The sequence below is a fragment of the Aulostomus chinensis genome, chromosome 12, assembly GCF_037954235.1.
Source record: "Aulostomus chinensis isolate RoL2024-O1b breed Wild chromosome 12, RoL_Achi_v1.0, whole genome shotgun sequence".
NCBI classification, from domain to species: Eukaryota; Metazoa; Chordata; class Actinopteri; order Syngnathiformes; family Aulostomidae; genus Aulostomus; species Aulostomus chinensis.
In genome coordinates this window covers 23,711,218-23,729,067 of record NC_141331.1, presented here as the reverse complement: position 1 = coordinate 23,729,067, position 17,850 = coordinate 23,711,218, and the positions used below count along the sequence as shown (strand labels likewise).

The 17,850-nt window shown below is 42.5% G+C and overlaps 1 pseudogene across 1 annotated transcript; it reads left to right on the top strand.

Annotated features, from left to right (window-relative positions):
• Positions 1-885: 885 nt before the first annotated feature.
• LOC147252507 (homeodomain-interacting protein kinase 1-like) lies at positions 886-4,065 on the top strand (annotated as a pseudogene). Its single transcript, XR_015118628.1, has 2 exons — positions 886-1,060; positions 2,343-4,065. The product of XR_015118628.1 is annotated as a homeodomain-interacting protein kinase 1-like (transcript).
• The last annotated feature ends 13,785 nt before the right edge of the window (positions 4,066-17,850 follow it).

Here is a 17,850-nt window from a genome sequence, read left to right as displayed (position 1 = left end):
TCAGTCTGCAGAGGAGGTGACTGGCTGTAGTCTCCCATCTCTTCAGGACCTGTCCACCTCCAGGACCCTAAGACCTGCAGGAAAGAATGTGGCTGTTCGGGAGGTTTAAACTTCACGCCACAATAACATTTTTTTCCCATCTGCAACCAGCCAGAACCCCCCCCCCCCAAAAAAAAAAAAAAACTCTTCACACACACGCATTACATCCATAACCCTATGCATTTTAGTGAGCTGGAGTGACAACAGCACGTTTCCGAACACGGGGGTGCTACGAGTGTGGGACTGCCAGGGGGAGGAAACCTGCAAAGGAGGGATCCATTCCAAGATATTGGCCTCCTCAACATTTCCTGGACTTGACAACCAGAAAGACACTTATTAGGACAATAAAACAGGATATCATAACCCACCAGGTGAAGAGAGGCTCCATTATACTCAAAGCTCTCCATGAACCTGATACAGATGTATTAGATGAAAAAGAAAAGGAGTGATGTTAAGAATGTCTGTCTACTACTATGTCTAGTAGCACTGATATTGATAGATGAGGTGATTACCAGGGAGATACAACATATATACATCAACATGTGTTGAATTTGTGTGTATCTATGTTGTGGTAGCATTTGAGGGATCAACAAAGACAATCTGATTTGAAAACATAAATAGGAACCAAAGTCCATTACCCAGAATTCCTCATTCATGACAGTAATTTCTTGAACACCTCTGATTGGTCAACAGTGTCATGTGATACACTATGACTCACCACCTTTCCATGTTTGTGATTGACCATTTAATGCCTGTTGCCAGGGCAACGCCCCTCCCCTTCCTGTCTTTCTTAATAAGTTAGCACATTCAGTGTTTTGAATCTATCTTTCTTAAGAGTTGGATGTATTGAGGCAGAATCTTTTTGGCTCACACATTCAAAGCTTTACTGGCTGATTAAAAACACTTTATTTGAGCAAATTGTCAAGAATTAGACTTGAGGATTCATTTCTGACCTTGATTCAAGTTCCCAGTTCAGATTTCACTTTAGGAATGGCTTCAAGGAACAGCTCCAACTTTTCCGGTAAGAGTGAGAGATGCTGAATGTTTGACAACATGCCTCAACTCTGAAATGTTTCACTGAAATAAACTGACAGAGTCACTGTGGATCACTTTTGAACAAGTTATATTAACTGGACAGTTCTTGAAAAGTGGTGTTCAGAATTCATTCCCAATGCTTGATACTTAAAGGCTTTAGTTGGTTATTTCATCTTGTCTGTGTTACTTTTGATTTAATAGAATCATCATGTAGGGGCACTCTAAGAACTCAGACCTCCATCGATGTACTTGTAATATTTCCTGTGAATGTTCAAACAAGATTGATGACATTTGTGATATTTTTGTGAAACTTTTATTGATGTTAACAAATTTTTCAAATTAAGACACAACAAAATAATGTGTTTATAAATGAAAATGGTCCAAAGTTGAATTTAGATGGACAGAAACGTCAATGAAGTTTCTAGTAGCACAGCAGTCATCAGCTAGGTTAGCTTCAATGGCAGGTTGCCATGGCGATGACAATTGTTTGTTTAAAATGTGAATTCAAATGAGAGAATCAGATTTATTACTCACAGATCGTAACTGCAAGTATCGCCTTTTTATATCCTGAGAGAGGAAACCTCTGAACACTCTAATTCTAATAATTTGTTTGAGTTTGTCAAGCTTTTAATTAAACACCATAGCAGTTTGACCAGCTAGTAGGTTCACTTCAATTGCAGGTTGCCATGGTGATGACAACTGTTTACATTTGATATGGGAATTCAGAGGAGAGAATCAGCTTTATTTCTCACAGATCATCACTACTATCACCTATCAGAAAGAGACAGGCTAATTGTTGAACCCTGTCATTCTAGGTATTTTTTTTGTGTTGTCCTTAAAATCCTTGTCTCTTGATACTGATGTTCATGATGCAAATGTCTGTAGGTCAGAGCATTAACATGTGGTAGAAGGCAACTACTGAAACCATGGCCATGAAAACTGATGTTTGTTGCTGTGACCAGTTAAACAGACATTATTCTAGTATCTAAACATACAGATGGTTAAATGTCTCACAATCACAAATTTTGTGTGTCATCCTTAGGAAATGTAATGAGTTCTTCCTTGGCACATACTTGACTACTCAACCAATTTTATTGTATAAACTTGTTAAAATCCAAAGATAAGAGTGAATACCACCTTAATAAATGAACAATTTGTATTTAGCGCATTTGTCATCTTCATATGATCTTATGATTATATACAAACTTTAAATTCAAGAGTGGCTTCATGTGTATCAGCTGACTGAACTAGTTCTCTATCCACAACAGAGATCCAGGTAGGACAAACCCTCAAGAGCAACTCAACTTTCTATCGCATCCTGGAGTTTATCGGTGAGGGCTGCTTTGGGAAAGTGGCCAGGTGCCTTAATCTGATGAATGTGCAGACTGTGGCGGTGAAGATTTTAAAGAAAAATAAGAAGTTCCTAAAAGACATGGAGTAAGAGATGAGGATGCTGAATATGATTCAGGACCTGGACCCCACCCATGCCAATGTCATCCACTTTTACAAAAAGCTCAATTATATGGGACATACCTGTTTTGCATTTGAGAGGCTAGATAAGAACTTCCATGACCTCCTTGAGCAGCAAGATGTGACCCCCCTGTCTCTCAACCAAATTCGACCTATCGCACACCAGCTGCTTTTAGCCCTGGATGCCCTGAAGGGCCTGGGTGTCCTGCATACAGACATAAAACCAGACAACGTCATGCTGGTCGATCAGCGCAACCAGCCACTCAGGGTCAAACTTATTGACTTTGGGGAGGCGATCCCAGCCTCAGCAGTTAAGGTGGGACTGTTTGTTCAGCCTGTTGGATTCAGGGCACCAGAGGTTACCCTCGGCCTCCCATTCAGCAAGGCCACTGACGTTTGGGGGTTTGGCTGCTTCCTAGCCTTCCTGTTCCTGGCAGACAATCTTTTTCCTGTGGACTGCAGCTACCAGTCAATGAGATGCCTGATTGACCGCCCACTGAGGGATGGAGTGTATACACACCACTTTTTCAACAAGGTGGACACAACCAGTGGAACTAAGTGGAAGCTGAAGACCCAGAGCGAGTATGCTGCAGCCAACGGTGTGGTGCCTAAGGAGAGGAAGGCTTACTTTGACCTTCTAAGCTCATTGGATGACCTCGTCTACATTTACCCAAAAGGAGAGGCAGCAGAGTTCCAGGACAGGATGGCCTTTGTGGACCTTCTAAAGGGGCTTCTACATATTGATGGGGACGCAAGACTCTCTCCCACAAAGATGAAGACGTAGGCACCTCATCTCCAGATGGAACCCATGAAGATAAAGGCCTCTCATCTTATGGAACATATGAAGACAGTGATTACTGGGCTTCAATTGAAGACAACAACTCCTGGTCTTCAGATGGAGACAACTCCTGGTCTTCAAATGAGGAAAACAATGACACCTCACCCTCAGACAGAACACATGAAGACGAAGACACCTCGTCTTCAGATGGGACACATGAAGACAACGACCCCGACTTGAATGATGAAGACAACAATGTCCAGTTGCAAGATGAAGACAATAACATCTTATCTTCAGTTGAAATGCAAGACTCCAGTGGCGTCTCAGTGGTCAGAAGAATTTACAGGACCTTTCGTGAGATTACTTCTGTGTTTCACTGCTGCTTTAGACCTGCAGCAGAGGACTGACCTCCAACTACTGTAAATATATTTGTGTTGACTGAATAATTATCCTCAATGCTTGAATGTAAACTGAGTCCAGGGCAAAAATCAGATGAGGGGAAATCTACAGGGGGCTTAGAGCAGTGAAGGCAGGTGCAGCAGTGCCGGAGATATCCTGAACACAGGGATCAAACAAAGCATGAATGCTGCGTCATCATGGAGGAGGACTACCAGGATGCCAAGACGATCTGGGAAGAGAGTTTCACCCTCCTGACAGGTAAATGAGCAATGATCTACTGAGGTACATTTTAATGAGAACGACAGGTGCTTTATTAATTAATTAATTAATTAATTAATTAATTTAATTAACACACCAACAAATACATCATGCCAAGCTTTATTATTTTTGGTTCATTCCCATAATTGAGTTGTGCTTCCCCCTGGATGTGGAGATGTTCCGTCTGCTGTGTCTGGTGACCAAGAAGCTTTAAATGTCCATCATCAGGTAAAAGGAAGTGAATCATGTTTCTGAAGGTAATACACATTGAGTCCCTGAACAGAAACAGCTACAGTGTTAAAACAAATTTAAACATTAGCATCCAACAACATCATTTTTTATATGAAAACAATATTCCAGGTGAGAGTGAGTTAATGTTAAATGGTAAATGTGATTTATGTATTCAAAATAAGGTCGACCCCTGCCGTTGCCTCCAGAACTCAGGCTCAACTTCATCAAGACAATTCCATCAATACGAGGCACCTCAGGGATGCTGCATCATCATGGAGGAGGATGACCAGGATGCCAAGACGACCTGGGAAGAGCATTCCACCCTCCTGACTGGTAAAAAGAGTAACTATCTGCTGAAGTACATTGTACTGTGTCTGGTGATCAAGACGCTTTAGAGGTCCAGCATCATGTGACAGGAAATGCACCATGTTTCTGAAGGTTATAAACCAGGGGTGGGAACCATGTGGCATGGAGGGCCGTGTGTATGCAGGTGTTGCTCCTAACCAAACACTTCAACGGGAGATTTCACTGATAACACACCTCTGTGACTGAGGGTGTGTTAACCCTGTTATAAACAGTGAGTCCGTGAACAGAAGCAGCTACAGTGTTAAAACAGAAATATTGGTATCAAACAACATAATCAATTCTGTTGAATAAAACAATATTCTACGTGAGTGTGAGTTTATGTTTTAGTGTCAATGTGGTTTATTTTTTCAAAATAATGTCGACCCCTGCTGTTGTCTCCAGAACTCAGGCTCAAATTTATCCTTTGCCTTCACTCTTTCCCTCAGAGGGCCAGCCTGTACCAAGATGGCGATCACTTCAGTTTACAAGATGTCATGACCAATCAGAGGCTTTGGCATTTGTATCAGACTCACATGGAATAAGTCTATTACAGCAACACACACACACACACACACACACACACACACACACATATATATATATAAAATGAGGCCGCTCGTAACTACATGTCTTTAGATTTAAACAGCGAAATATCAAGTAACAATAAAAGGGGAACAATAAAATATTGGACATAAAGGAGGACACAGATTGGCTGCGACCCTCAAAGGTCAAGAGCCACATAATTACTATATGTTTCTAGAAAGGCTGGCATGTTCTAAATGTATGAAATACTGTCACTGGTACTCCACATACACTCACACACTTGCATGAAGAGAGTTCCACACAGCTCAAGTCAGTCATTACAGCTGACCATTTGAGTGGACATAAGCGCAGCCAGTGACTTATACCCTTTTCACACTGAAAAACGCGTGTTAACACGGGTTTTTGGACCCACATTTGTTCAGCATTAGGGAGCATTCAAGCTTCCAGAAGACCCAGGTCTGAAATCTCGCTGTGAGGGCTGTGTGTCTGTGTTTTTCTCTCTTGTACTTCATCGCTCTGACGTCATCATTTCACATAAATGTGCACTGGAACACTGAGAGGTAAACAAACAACAACGTGGATGTTGCCAAGTCGAACATTAGCGTTGTCATTGCGTGCATTGCAATGTTGTCTCTTTTGCAAAGCACACAAACTCAGCGCAGATTGGAAAATGTCCGAGCGCAAATGCAGCGAAGGAGGACAGAGTTTTTGGTGAGTCTGGAAGGGAGCTAAAGAAGCTACAGGCAAAGACTGACAGGCGGCACAGTTTTCACACTGCAGGCAAGCCGAGCTGAGCCGAGCCGCTAAACACCTGGGTCGCTTGGCGAGTCGGTCGCATGGGTCGAAATGCAGAGTTGACCCTTTCAGAGTGCCCAAAAACCCTTGTTGACCCGTGTTTTTTGTGCAGTGTGAAAGGGGCTTTTGTAAAGGATGCTCACATGTGAGTGACGAACACTGTTGAGGTTATCTTTGTCTTCATCTTTGTGGTTGTTGTCCTCCGCTTATCCGGGTCAGGATCGTGGGGGCAGCAACCTCAGCAAGGAAACCCTGACCACCCTCTCCCAAGCCACTTCCACCAGCTTTTCTGGGGGAATCCTGAGATGTTCCCCGGCCAGTCAAGAGATATAATCCCTCCAGCATTCGAGGCCTCCTCCCGGTTGGATATGCCCCGAAAATCTCCCGAGGAAGGCGTCCAAGGGGGATCCTCACCAGATTCCCGAACCACCTCAACTGACTCCTCTTGACATAGAAGGGCATTGGCTCTACTCTGAGTCCCTCCCGAATGACCAAGCTTCTCACTCTATCTTTAAGGGAGAGCCCAGCCACCCTGCAGAGGAAATTCATTTCGGACGCTTGTGTTCATGATCTCGTTCTTTCGGTCATTACCCAGAGCTCATGACCATTGGTGAGGGTTGGAACATAGACTGACCGATAAATCAGGAGCTTTGCCTTTTGGCTTAGCTCCCTCTTTACTAGAACAGACCAGTTTAGCACCTGCATCACTGCGGACATCGCCACCTATCATATCCTGACTCGTGAACAAGATCCCGAGATACATTAACTCCTCCACTTGAGGCAAGACCTCCCCCTCGACCTGAAGTGGGTAGGCCACCCTATTCTGGCTGAGGACCATGGCCTCAGACTTGCAGATGCTGATTCTCATCCCAGCCTCTTCACATTAGGCTGTTCCTGATCCTGGAAGAGCTGGAGGTCGTGGCTTGATGGAGCTAATAGGACCCTGTCGCCTGCAAAGATGACATCCACTTACTACCAAACTTGCCACCCTCCACCACCCAGCTGCACCTAGAAATTCTATCCAAAAGTTATTAACAAAACCCACACTGGGAACAAGTCTGACTTACTTAAAGAGACTGAATGGCCCTTTGTAAGGGGCCATCCACCTGGAGTGTCCCCCACAGGGTGCTCCTGGGAACATGGTCATAAGCACTCTCCAAATCCACAAAACACGTGTGGACTGGTTGGGCAAACTCCTATACCCCTTTCAGCACCCAAGCAAGGACAAAGAGCTGATCCACAGTTCCGCGGCCAGGATGAAAACCACATTGCTCCTCCCCAATCTGAGGTTTGACTATCACCCTGACCCTCATCTGCAGTACCCTGGCGTAGACCTTTCCAGGGAGGCTGAGGAGTGTGATCCCATGATTGTTGGAACGCACACTCTGGTCCCCTTTCTTAATGATGGGGACCACCACCCCGGTCTGCCACTCCAAAGGCACCACCCCTGTTGCAGAGATGTGTTATCCACGACAGCCCTACAACATCCAGAGCCTTGAGCTACCCAGGGCGGATCTCATCCACCTCCGGAGCTCTGCCACTGCAGAGTTGTTTTCACTGCCTCAGCCTCTTCTGCCCCGGAGATTGGACGACCCCCCCCCCCCCCAAGTACTCCCCCAACTCTGTTTCCTCTATGGAATACATGTTGATGGGATTGAGGAGTTCCTCAAAGTATTCCTTCCACCGTCCAATTATCTCCCTATTTGATGTCAGCAGCCTTCTGCCCCCACTGTAAACAGTGTGGGCAAGTTGCTACCTTTCACCCCTGAGGCGACAGATGGTTTGCCAGAACCTTTTTGGAGCCAATCGATAGTCATCCTCCATGGCCTCACCAAACTCCTCCCACGCCCAAGTTTTTGACTTGGCGACTGCCACGGCTACAAATCGCTTATCCCGCCGGTACCAGTCAGCTGCTGCTGGAGACCCACAGACCAGCAATGCCCTGTAGGCCTCCTTCTTCAGCCTGACGACTCCCCTCACCTCTGGTGTCCACTGCCGGGTTCGGGGATTACTGCCACGACTCACAGCTCACCGCAGCTACTTCGATAATGGCAGAGTGGAACAGGGTCCGTTCAGATTCAATGTCCCCCACTGCCCCCTGGATGCGGGTCGAAGCTCTGCTGGAGGTGGGAGTTAAAAGATAATCTTGACAGGTTCTTCCAGCCCGAAGGCACAGGAATTAAACCCTTTTGTCCACTGGGGTAAACCCCAACGTACAGACAGAGAGTCTGGGGTCTATCAAAAAGCCCATCCTGGCCCTCTGCCACTCACCTGGAGCAACTCCAGAAAAGGAGAGTCCAACCCCTCTCAAGGACTTGGGTTCCACAACCAGAACTATGTGTCGAGGTGAGGCTAACTGTAACGCTCAACCTCTTCCACCAGCTCTGGCTCCTTCCCTACCAGAGAGATGACATTCCATGTACCCAAGAGCCATCCTCCATGTCTAGGGATCAGACCGCCAAGGCCCTGACCTTGGTCTGCTGCCCAATCCACACCTCCTGCAGGTGGAGGGCCCACAGGGGGACGAGTCCACATAACCTATCAGGATGGGACCGGCAAGGCCCCATGGGCGATGGCCCGGCCACCAGGCACCCGCCCACAGGCCCCTACCCTGGGCCTGGCTCCAGAGTGGGGACAGGCAACCGTCCAGGCTGGGTACACATTTTCTACTTCTTTCTTCATATGAAGGGTCTGTGTTGTGGTTATGTTTATGCCAATTTTGTTAATTCTTCCACCCTCACTTTCGATGTTTTTCATGCCTAAAATTCTAATATTTTGCAATAAACCCTCATAGATTCTTGCTGGGGAGAGGTCTGTCTGAAAAGTGATTCTATATCTACTTTTTCTTTCAAAAAAGTAATGAAGTTATGACAAACAATCTGCTGAATATCGTTAACCAGATTCATATTTTCTATTCCTCAAATTAGCATGTGTGAGGTTTGCTCACACAAGGCTTCACTATGGTTAATTATTCAAAAATTCTTACTTTGAAGGCTATGGATTTGCACAGATGCCAGCATTTAAACTTGTATCTGCTGAGGCTGCAAAAATCTTTTTCAATTCTTTTGCACCACAAAAATATTTATTTGATTTTTTTTTTAAATGGGTTCCCCTTACAGTCTTGATCTTAATGCACTATGGAACCATCCAACTCATGTCATTTTCCATGAAATTTGTGTGTAATGTTAAATCAAGTCCACAAATGTACAGAATTTTAAGTCCACATTCAAAGAAGTTACAGTTTTACAAGTTCTTCTCCTGAATATAAAATATAGACACAAACTGGAATTTGCCACTATTTTTCACCTATCATTTCACATGCACTGTTAAAGGGGTTCAGCTCTATTTTAAATTATTCAACCTTTATTTGACTTGTGTAGGTTGTGAAGAAATGAAAAGTCTCTGTTAAAGGGCAACCTGCATAATGCAATTCCTTTGGGGATGGTTTCATGGCAACAAACAGTAAACACAACAAATGAGGAAGGAAATGCCACTTCCCCTGCAGCAATGCATCCACACCTCCTTAATTTGATAATGCTGTTGCAGACAAACTTCCCAACTCCTCTATTCACCCTTTAGCCAAATCAAAAAGTTCCACCTCATTAACAGCTGAAGGTTGCTACACTGTTAATGAGAAGCCCAATTAGCCTTTACTAAGATAAAGAGAGAAGGAGGGAGAGACTCTGCGGAATAGTTTGCCTCTTGTAGGAAAAAATGTGTTGGACCAGTGCCATGTTTGCATACACAAAGAGAATGATGAAAATTATGTAACCGACAAATGGGATGAGTGGAAAGAGAGGTAAATGCAGAATATTTTTATATATGGCATCCAACTTTCCAAGGGATGATTTTTTTACACTGTTTTGTTACTGAAAATAAAAGACAAATTTCTTAAAAGCCAGTCAATCATTTTGATAGAGGTGGTTTTGGGAAGAAGAAGGACATCACTTTTATGTTCTGAGCTGTTCAATGTCTTACAGCTTTGCTAAGTAGTTAAAGCGTTTTGAGTAATGTGAGCCATCTAACTTCCCACAAGTGGATGGTGAAAGCTGCTGTTAATGCACATAATTTTTTTTGATAGAGTAAAATTAGCCTGCTTAATAATGTGACTTGTCGTGCATTAAAGTGCAGTATAGAAAATAAATAATAGAAATAGGCTTTGTGGTAATTCAGTATTGGTAAACACTGATTAAGTCTCAGAACATTATGTCATAGGTTCTACTTTGTCGTTTTTGGTTGGGCTGAAAATGCGTAAATTTGTTGTCATACAACCTCACAAAATGACTCCTGTCACATTTGGATCCATTTGGTAAGTCCATCTATTTTCTACCACTTATCCTGTTAAGGGTTATGGGGGTGCTGGAGCCTATCCCAGCAGCCTTCGGGAAAGAGGTGGGGTTCAGGTCACCAGTCCTTCGCAGGGCCAACACATATAGACAGACAACCATTCACACTCACAGCCACACCTATGGTCAATTAGAGTATCCAGTTATCCTACTGCCCTCTTGCATGTCTTTGGACTGTGGGGGGATGCCAGAGTACCTGCAGAGAACCCATGCAGACACAGGGAGAACATGCAAATGCAACACAGAAAGATCCCATGCCTGAGCTGGGGCTCTAACCCGGAACCTTCTAGCTGTGAGGCGACAGTACTAACCACTGCACTACCCTGCTGCCCCAACCTCACACAAAAAGTAAAACAGTACTAGAACACAAGTCCCAAGGCAACCATGACATCCACATTGAACTTTGCAGAGGGCTCACTAGAAGGAGTTAGTTTTGCTGATAGAGCACAACATCAGCACTGCAGTCATGTTGCCACATACAAGAACACCATACAGCATGGAGAGAGATTCACTAGGCCACAATTTAATGAGCATTTTGTGAATCCATTTGGCAAGTGCTTGAATGTAAAGCTAATATATTCAGATAAAAATACTATGGATTTAAACTTCAAGTGTATTTCAAGACTGAATGTATCAACGGGTAATGGATATTCATGAAACAGTTGATGATGCATTATTGTAAGAGTCGTTGTCAGGAAATTATGTAACCACGCTGAATGTTATAGGTGTTTTTATTCCATCAGTAGTAGTCATTCATCATATCACATTTGACTGGTGAAAACGCCACAGTAGCATGTACATAAAAGAAGCCAGAGAGTGTGGAGGGAAGTCTCATTGTTACCTCCAGCCAGTTCTGAGAACATCATGCCTTTCTTACACATATATCATGAAAAAATTTTGTTAAAATTGGACACTTCAGGTATATCAGATGAAAAACGCTCAACTAAAACTTAAACCAGAGGCTTTTTTTTCTTTTCACATGATGTTGACAGGTCACACATTACAAAAAAAGAATTGCTCTGCTCCAATGTGGAGCTCCCTTGTACACAAAGGAGTAAACATGAGCACAGACACATAACTTTCCTCTGCTGTAGCACTCACCTTTTTCCAAGTCCAAGCTGCTTCTCATTGTTAGATGAAGGGTGTTGAACTGGAAAAAGTTAAAAAAAAGTATGTCTGGTAGCTGTTAGCATTAGCATAATAGCATAAATTAATAATGGCTGGATAGCACAGGTGTGATTAAAAAGAAAGCTTGGTGACAGCAAAAGTATGAAAAGATTCAGTTTTATGACTTCATTGCAGAAAGTGTTATGCTAACAAGAGCAACTGTTACAAATGGTCTGGTCAATAGACTCAACAAATGTCTGCGGATCTTGCTTCACTCCAAGGAGATAAACTACATATCAAAAACCTACGGTCAGAAGCTAACACATACTGTATAACATCAGTGTTCATGAGCAGCAACATACAATAACTGATCAAAATCTATTATTTTTTATTTACTCTGTAGCTTGAGGGAAAACAATTTAAACAGACTCGTTGATTTCCTCAAACTCTAACCCTACTGACTTACGTAGATGCCTCTACAGCTCCTTGTGTTTTTTTTGTTTTGTTTTTTGCACCATATTATGGAGGGGAACATACGAGTGTTAATTAGCATTGCTATTGATAAGCTGTATTGATATGTTCATGATAAAGATAGAGTCCTATTGTACATTTGTTTTGCAGTGTTTGTGATTGACATCGCTGCGTTCTTTAAAGGAAGTAACAGTTCTTGTTTAGCATGAAATGATTAAAAAAAGTCCCCAGTAATCCTGTAGGCGAGCTAATGTTTATTTTTTTATGAGGAATGTATTTCCATGATATCCATTCCACATTAACAGAGTGGTTAAGGTATTCTACATTAAGTTTAGCCATTGTTTGAGGTCTTTTCAAAGGTCTCTCACAGCAGCAGACAGAGAGACAGAGACAAAGCACAGTTATTTTACTCTCCTGGGTCAATGTCAGAGAGAGCTGCGGGCAAATTAAAGAAGAAGAAAGAAGAGCACCCTCAAATGTTTTGGGGGCACTTCTTTCTTCTTTCCAAATTTATTTCTTCCAAACAGCTTCCTTTTCTTCTCTTTTAATCAACTCCTTTTCCCATACCCCCAAACTCTCAATTTATCAGCCTCCATCTCAATCTTTCTCTCCTCTCTTTGTCTCCTCTCTGAGAGCTCCTCTGCTCAGGGGACTGCAGACCTTTTTCTCCATCAACCCCTTCACTCCTGCATTGTCCTGTTTGCAGTCTCTCTCCTCAGTCTTGTCAACTCAGCAGTGCAAGCTCAGCTTTTAAGCCATACTCAATACATTGGGACTGAAACTGGCAGCGACATGAGGAAACAGATCTAAGGGAATCTCAGGATCCATTTGGGGCTCATTGATGTTTTTTTTTTAATCTTTTTGATATAGTTTAAATAGCAAATGTAGGGCTCTATTACAGACATATCAGAGAGAACTGGGTTTGACTAAATACACAACACTTTGTGGAATCAATTGCCGTTGGGGTTTTTGAATACTTACATGTATATTTTGTAATTAATACATTTCCACCAGCCATTTTCAAACCTGATAAAGCACAACGCTGAGAGTATTAAGCATCAATGACTGGCTGATATCTATATTATATTGTTGATATATTAAAATGTTAAAAAAAAAAGCAAGCAACAAACAAAAAACACCCCACAAAAACAACTAGACCAGGTGTGTTTCATTTGGTCAACTGTGAATGCTGTCATATCTCCTATACCTCCTCTCGTTGCTATTATGTAGTTTTCTTCATGTTGCACAGTATAGAATTCATTCAGAGCTTGCTTTTTTGAAAATGGGTAAATCCTTTGAGACATTATTTAATGATTTTTCAATATATATCAAGCTTTGTGAATGTGCATGCTGCGCATTTAAATAGACAGCAAGCCATTCCTGTGGAAGAGTACTATTGCATGAAATTTGAAGGGAATCTCAAATTACAAGGCTTTTTATCAAGCCTGCATTTAGGTAAATAATAACAGTAATTCATACACACTGACAAGGGGCCATTGGTTGTATCTGGTCCATGTCTATGCATAATGATAAAGATGACACATAAAGGCGATAGGCTGTGGAGAAATAAACCAACAGCCTGCCAGAAGGCAAAAAACCTTAGTGTCCAAGGAAACACTTTCATCAAGTCTGGCTCATAAAAGATGATTTATGGCCATCTGGGGCTTTGTCCAAGGCTGAGGTGTGTTTGTGTGCATAATGGTGTTTGTGCTATATGTGTATACAATTGCTTTCACAGGGGTTTGATCGTAACTCTCCCGGACGACAAAGTGAGAACTTGGTAGAAACACATCCTTGTGTTTCAGCAGAATGGATTTTAACATGGTCACCAATGTGTGTTGTAAGATCAATCACACTGACATAAACACACACCCTCAACCACAAACCACAATATGTTAAGATGCTTAAAATGTTACAAGCAACATGCATAAACCTGTTTTGAAAGCTGATAACATTTTAAAAACTTTGAGGACAGTATAAACATAACATTTGTTGAACACTGAATATTTATAATGGGGTTGCCCTCTTCCAGGCCTTATATTCAGCAAGGATTTGCTGGAAATATTGACGACCCATACAGGGTGTACCCTGCCTCACACCTGAAAACTGCTGGGATAGGCTCCAGCCCCCATGTGACCCTTAGCAGGTTAAGCGGAAGAAAATGGATGGATGGATAGATGGATGGATTTGCTGGAAATTTGAATTTTGTCTTTCTTTTAAAGGTAGATAGGAATTTAATTTTTTTGGGCAACACATAAGTTAAAGATGTACCATATTTAGACATAAAGTGTGCGTTTGGCTGTGATGACCTTTCACACAAGATATGTTTTACAAGATAAGCCATGCGTTTTTCATTTTCAATGACTTGTGAAAGGGAATATTGTGCCTCTTGAATTGGCTTGCTCTTTCACAGTACTCCTTCAAGGTACTTAGACCTAGCCTGGAACTCTAAAACAGATTTCAGAGGTGAAAAAAGTAGAGGAGGACATTTAAAGAAGAGGCAAAAAAAAAGAACCTTACCGACTGCTAGTCACTCATCATTCAGTGAGTGTACAGTCCATTAGCAACTCCATCTTAACATGCTGAGTGCCATGTTTCCCGGCTGATGTAATGATATCTGTAAAACCAGAACCATAAGTTCCAGCCTTTTTTTAACAAATCTGTTATTTCTTTACAGATCATATTACAATCAAGTGGTACTTTGCCAATACCCAACCTTAGAGAATGCACAACTGTCCTATATTTTGCCATTTGTATCAGCAGGCTCATGATCTTTGGGCCCTCAGGAAGCACTGCATGAAAAGCAGGCTTGATTATATACAGGAGATCACTGCACCGGTGCAGAAACAACATTTTCAAACTTTGATTCATCTGGTAACAGAACAGTTTTCCACTTTGCCTCAGTCCATTTTAAATGAGCTTTGGCCCAGAAAAGACAAAAGGATCTCTTCTTCTTTGCATGATAAAGCTTCAACCTGCATTTGTGGATGGCTCTGGAACTGTGTTCCTGGACAATGATTTCAAGACATGGTCCTGAGTCGATGTAGTGATTTCCTGTACAGAATCAGCCCTGCTTTTAATGTTGTGCTGCTGCCCAAAGATCACCAGCATCCAATATTGATTTTCAGCCTTGTCCTTTACACACACACACACACACACACACACACACACACACACACACACACACACACACGCACGCACACACACACACACACACACACAGATTTCTTTAGATTCTCTGAATCTTTTGATGACATAATGAATTGCAGATATGGTGATGTCATTGCACTGAAATTTTTCTGAAATTGTTCTGCAATTTGTAGATCCAGTTTTTCACAGATTGGTGAACATCTGCCCATCTTAACCTCTTAGAGATGTTGTCTGGCTAAGCTGCTCTTTTTATACCCAATCACATTACTAACCTGGTGCTGTTTAACCTAATTAACTGCAAAATGTTCCTCCAGCTGTTTATTTTTCAAATAACTTCCTTTTCCAGCCATTTATGGCACTGTCCCAACCTTTTTGTTATGTGTTATGGCCATCAAATTCAAAATGAGGAAATGTTTTTCATAGACATGTCAGTCGATAAAAAAAATTAATCTGATTAATCGCATGATTGTCCATAGTTTACTCACGATTAATCACTTATTTTTTCCTGCTCAAAATCTACCTTAAACTGATATTTTTCATTTTTTTTAATTAATCATATCAACATGGGAGTAGGCAAATTGTTGCTTTCTGCTAATGCAGCATGTTTATTAGTGTCGGAGCAATGTACTGTCCAGGTTGCAGGGGGGTGGAGCCTATCCCAGCGGCTACGGGCGAGAGGCGGGGTTCAACCTGGACAGGTTACCAGTCCATCGCAGGGCCAACACATATAGCCAGACAACCATTCACACTCACAGTCACACCTACGGTCAATTTAGAGTATCAATCAGCCTCGTCCCCAATTGCATGTCTTTGGACTTTGGGAGGAAGCCGGAGTACCGAAGAGAACCCACACAGGCACAGGAAGAACATGCAAACTCCACACAGAAAGATCCCGTGCCCCAGCTGGGGCTCCACCCACAACTTTCTTGCTGGGGGGCCACAGTGCAGTCGCACCACCGTGCTGCCCCAAAACAAAAGATGCACAGGGTTAAAAAAAAAAAAAAATTGTAAATTTTATAAAGTTGATGTCATTGCTTGTACTGTGACTAACTACTTTTTCCTCCATTCATTCACTATTCAGATCGAGTTTTTCAATGAGTACTGTAAGTACTGTAACAGTACATAATTACATTTTACATCGCATACTTGGTAACATGTACATACCAAGCTTTCCTGGTCATTGTCCCCAACCCTCAGCCAGTACTTGGGAGTAACACATGCTTCTTCCACCACATGTGGAGTTGTCACCTGCATCTTTTCAGTTCAAGGTGAGGAGTTTCACCAGGGAAATGTAGCATATGGTAGGATCACTCTGTTCCCATTATCCTAGCATTTGTGACTAGATGTGTAAAGTACATGTATTTTGGAACTTGTGTGAGATCATAAATTGACAGTTCAGACTGTCAATACTAAATCAATAAATACAACAAATTAATATGAACCACTGAATAAAATGAAGGGTGGCACGGTGGTGCAGTGGATAGCACTGTCGCCTCACAGCAAGAAGGTTCCAGGTTCGAGAACAGGATCTTTCTGTGTGGAGTCTGCATGTTCTACCTGTGCCTGTGTGGGTTCTCTCCAGGTACTCTGGCAACCTGTCAGGGTGAACCCCGTCTCCCACCCGAAGGCTGCTGAGATGCCCCCCCCCCCCTCTTGCAACCCTTAACAGGATAAGCAGTAGGAAATTGCTGGATGGAATAAAATGAAAAATGATAAAAAATATAATAAACACCTATGGTGATTGCAAGAGTGGCATGCAAAATAGTTTGCTTTGGTAGTGTGGAGAAGGGTGAGACCACATTTTGAGCGCAGTGCAAAAGGACAGTGAGTGCATTTATTTAGCCATATATCTGATTTTTCTTATTATTCTAATGTATGGAGGCAGTTATCTCACCCCGTCAACCACAGCAGCACCTGATTAGAACTTATTGGTGTGCTGTAACAATGACAGGACGGCTCCAGAAAAGGGCATTTAGATAAAGTAAACCTTGTCAAAAACAGCATTAAACAATCATTGATGAACTCATATTGAGGAAAGTATAGAGGGAGTGTGGAGGCATGTTAAACTGAAAAGTGTCATAAAAATTTATTATGCAATTACTGTGCAAAAGCATATGATGTACCTGCAGTATTGCAGCCAACACAGAATGAATGTTTTTCTCCTTCTCCTCCAGCTTTTGCCCTGAAGATGCAATTGGAGCATCTGCATCTGCATGTCACCTGTCTAAACAAGCAGGAATTAGAGGAGACAATGAGAGAGCACAGGGAGAGAGATGAGATGGGATCTGAACAGCACCTGTCCCCAGGCTGATAAATCATACAACATTGGCTTTTTAAATTGAGTGTACATAGTTAGTGTGCGCACACACAAACCCTTGTACTTATATCTTTGTGAGGACTTTCATTGACATTCCCTAGCCCCTCAACCTAAACCTAACATCTCAACTGACTGCCTGACCCTGACCTTGACCCTAAACCTAACCAGAACCTGACTCTAACCTTGACCCTAAAAAAAAGTCTTGACCTTCAAACGGGCCCTTTGAAGATGTGAGGACCGGCTAAAATGTCCTCACTTTCCAAAAGTATCCTCACTCTGTTGGTTAAATACATGTTCTAGTCCTCAATATGTAGCAAGTACACACACACACACACACACACACACACACACACACACACACACACACACACACACACACACAGAGCCATGTTTGCCTTCATACAGAGGACATCACATTGAAAACTAATTTTCTGTCCTGGAGACTCACTGTGTCCAGAATCATAAGCATGCCTTGTGTGAACCATGAAAGCTTATACAACATGAATATGACTGGTTGTGATGTTGTTGGACGCAAGTTCACGAAGGTAAACTTGCTGTCAACTTCA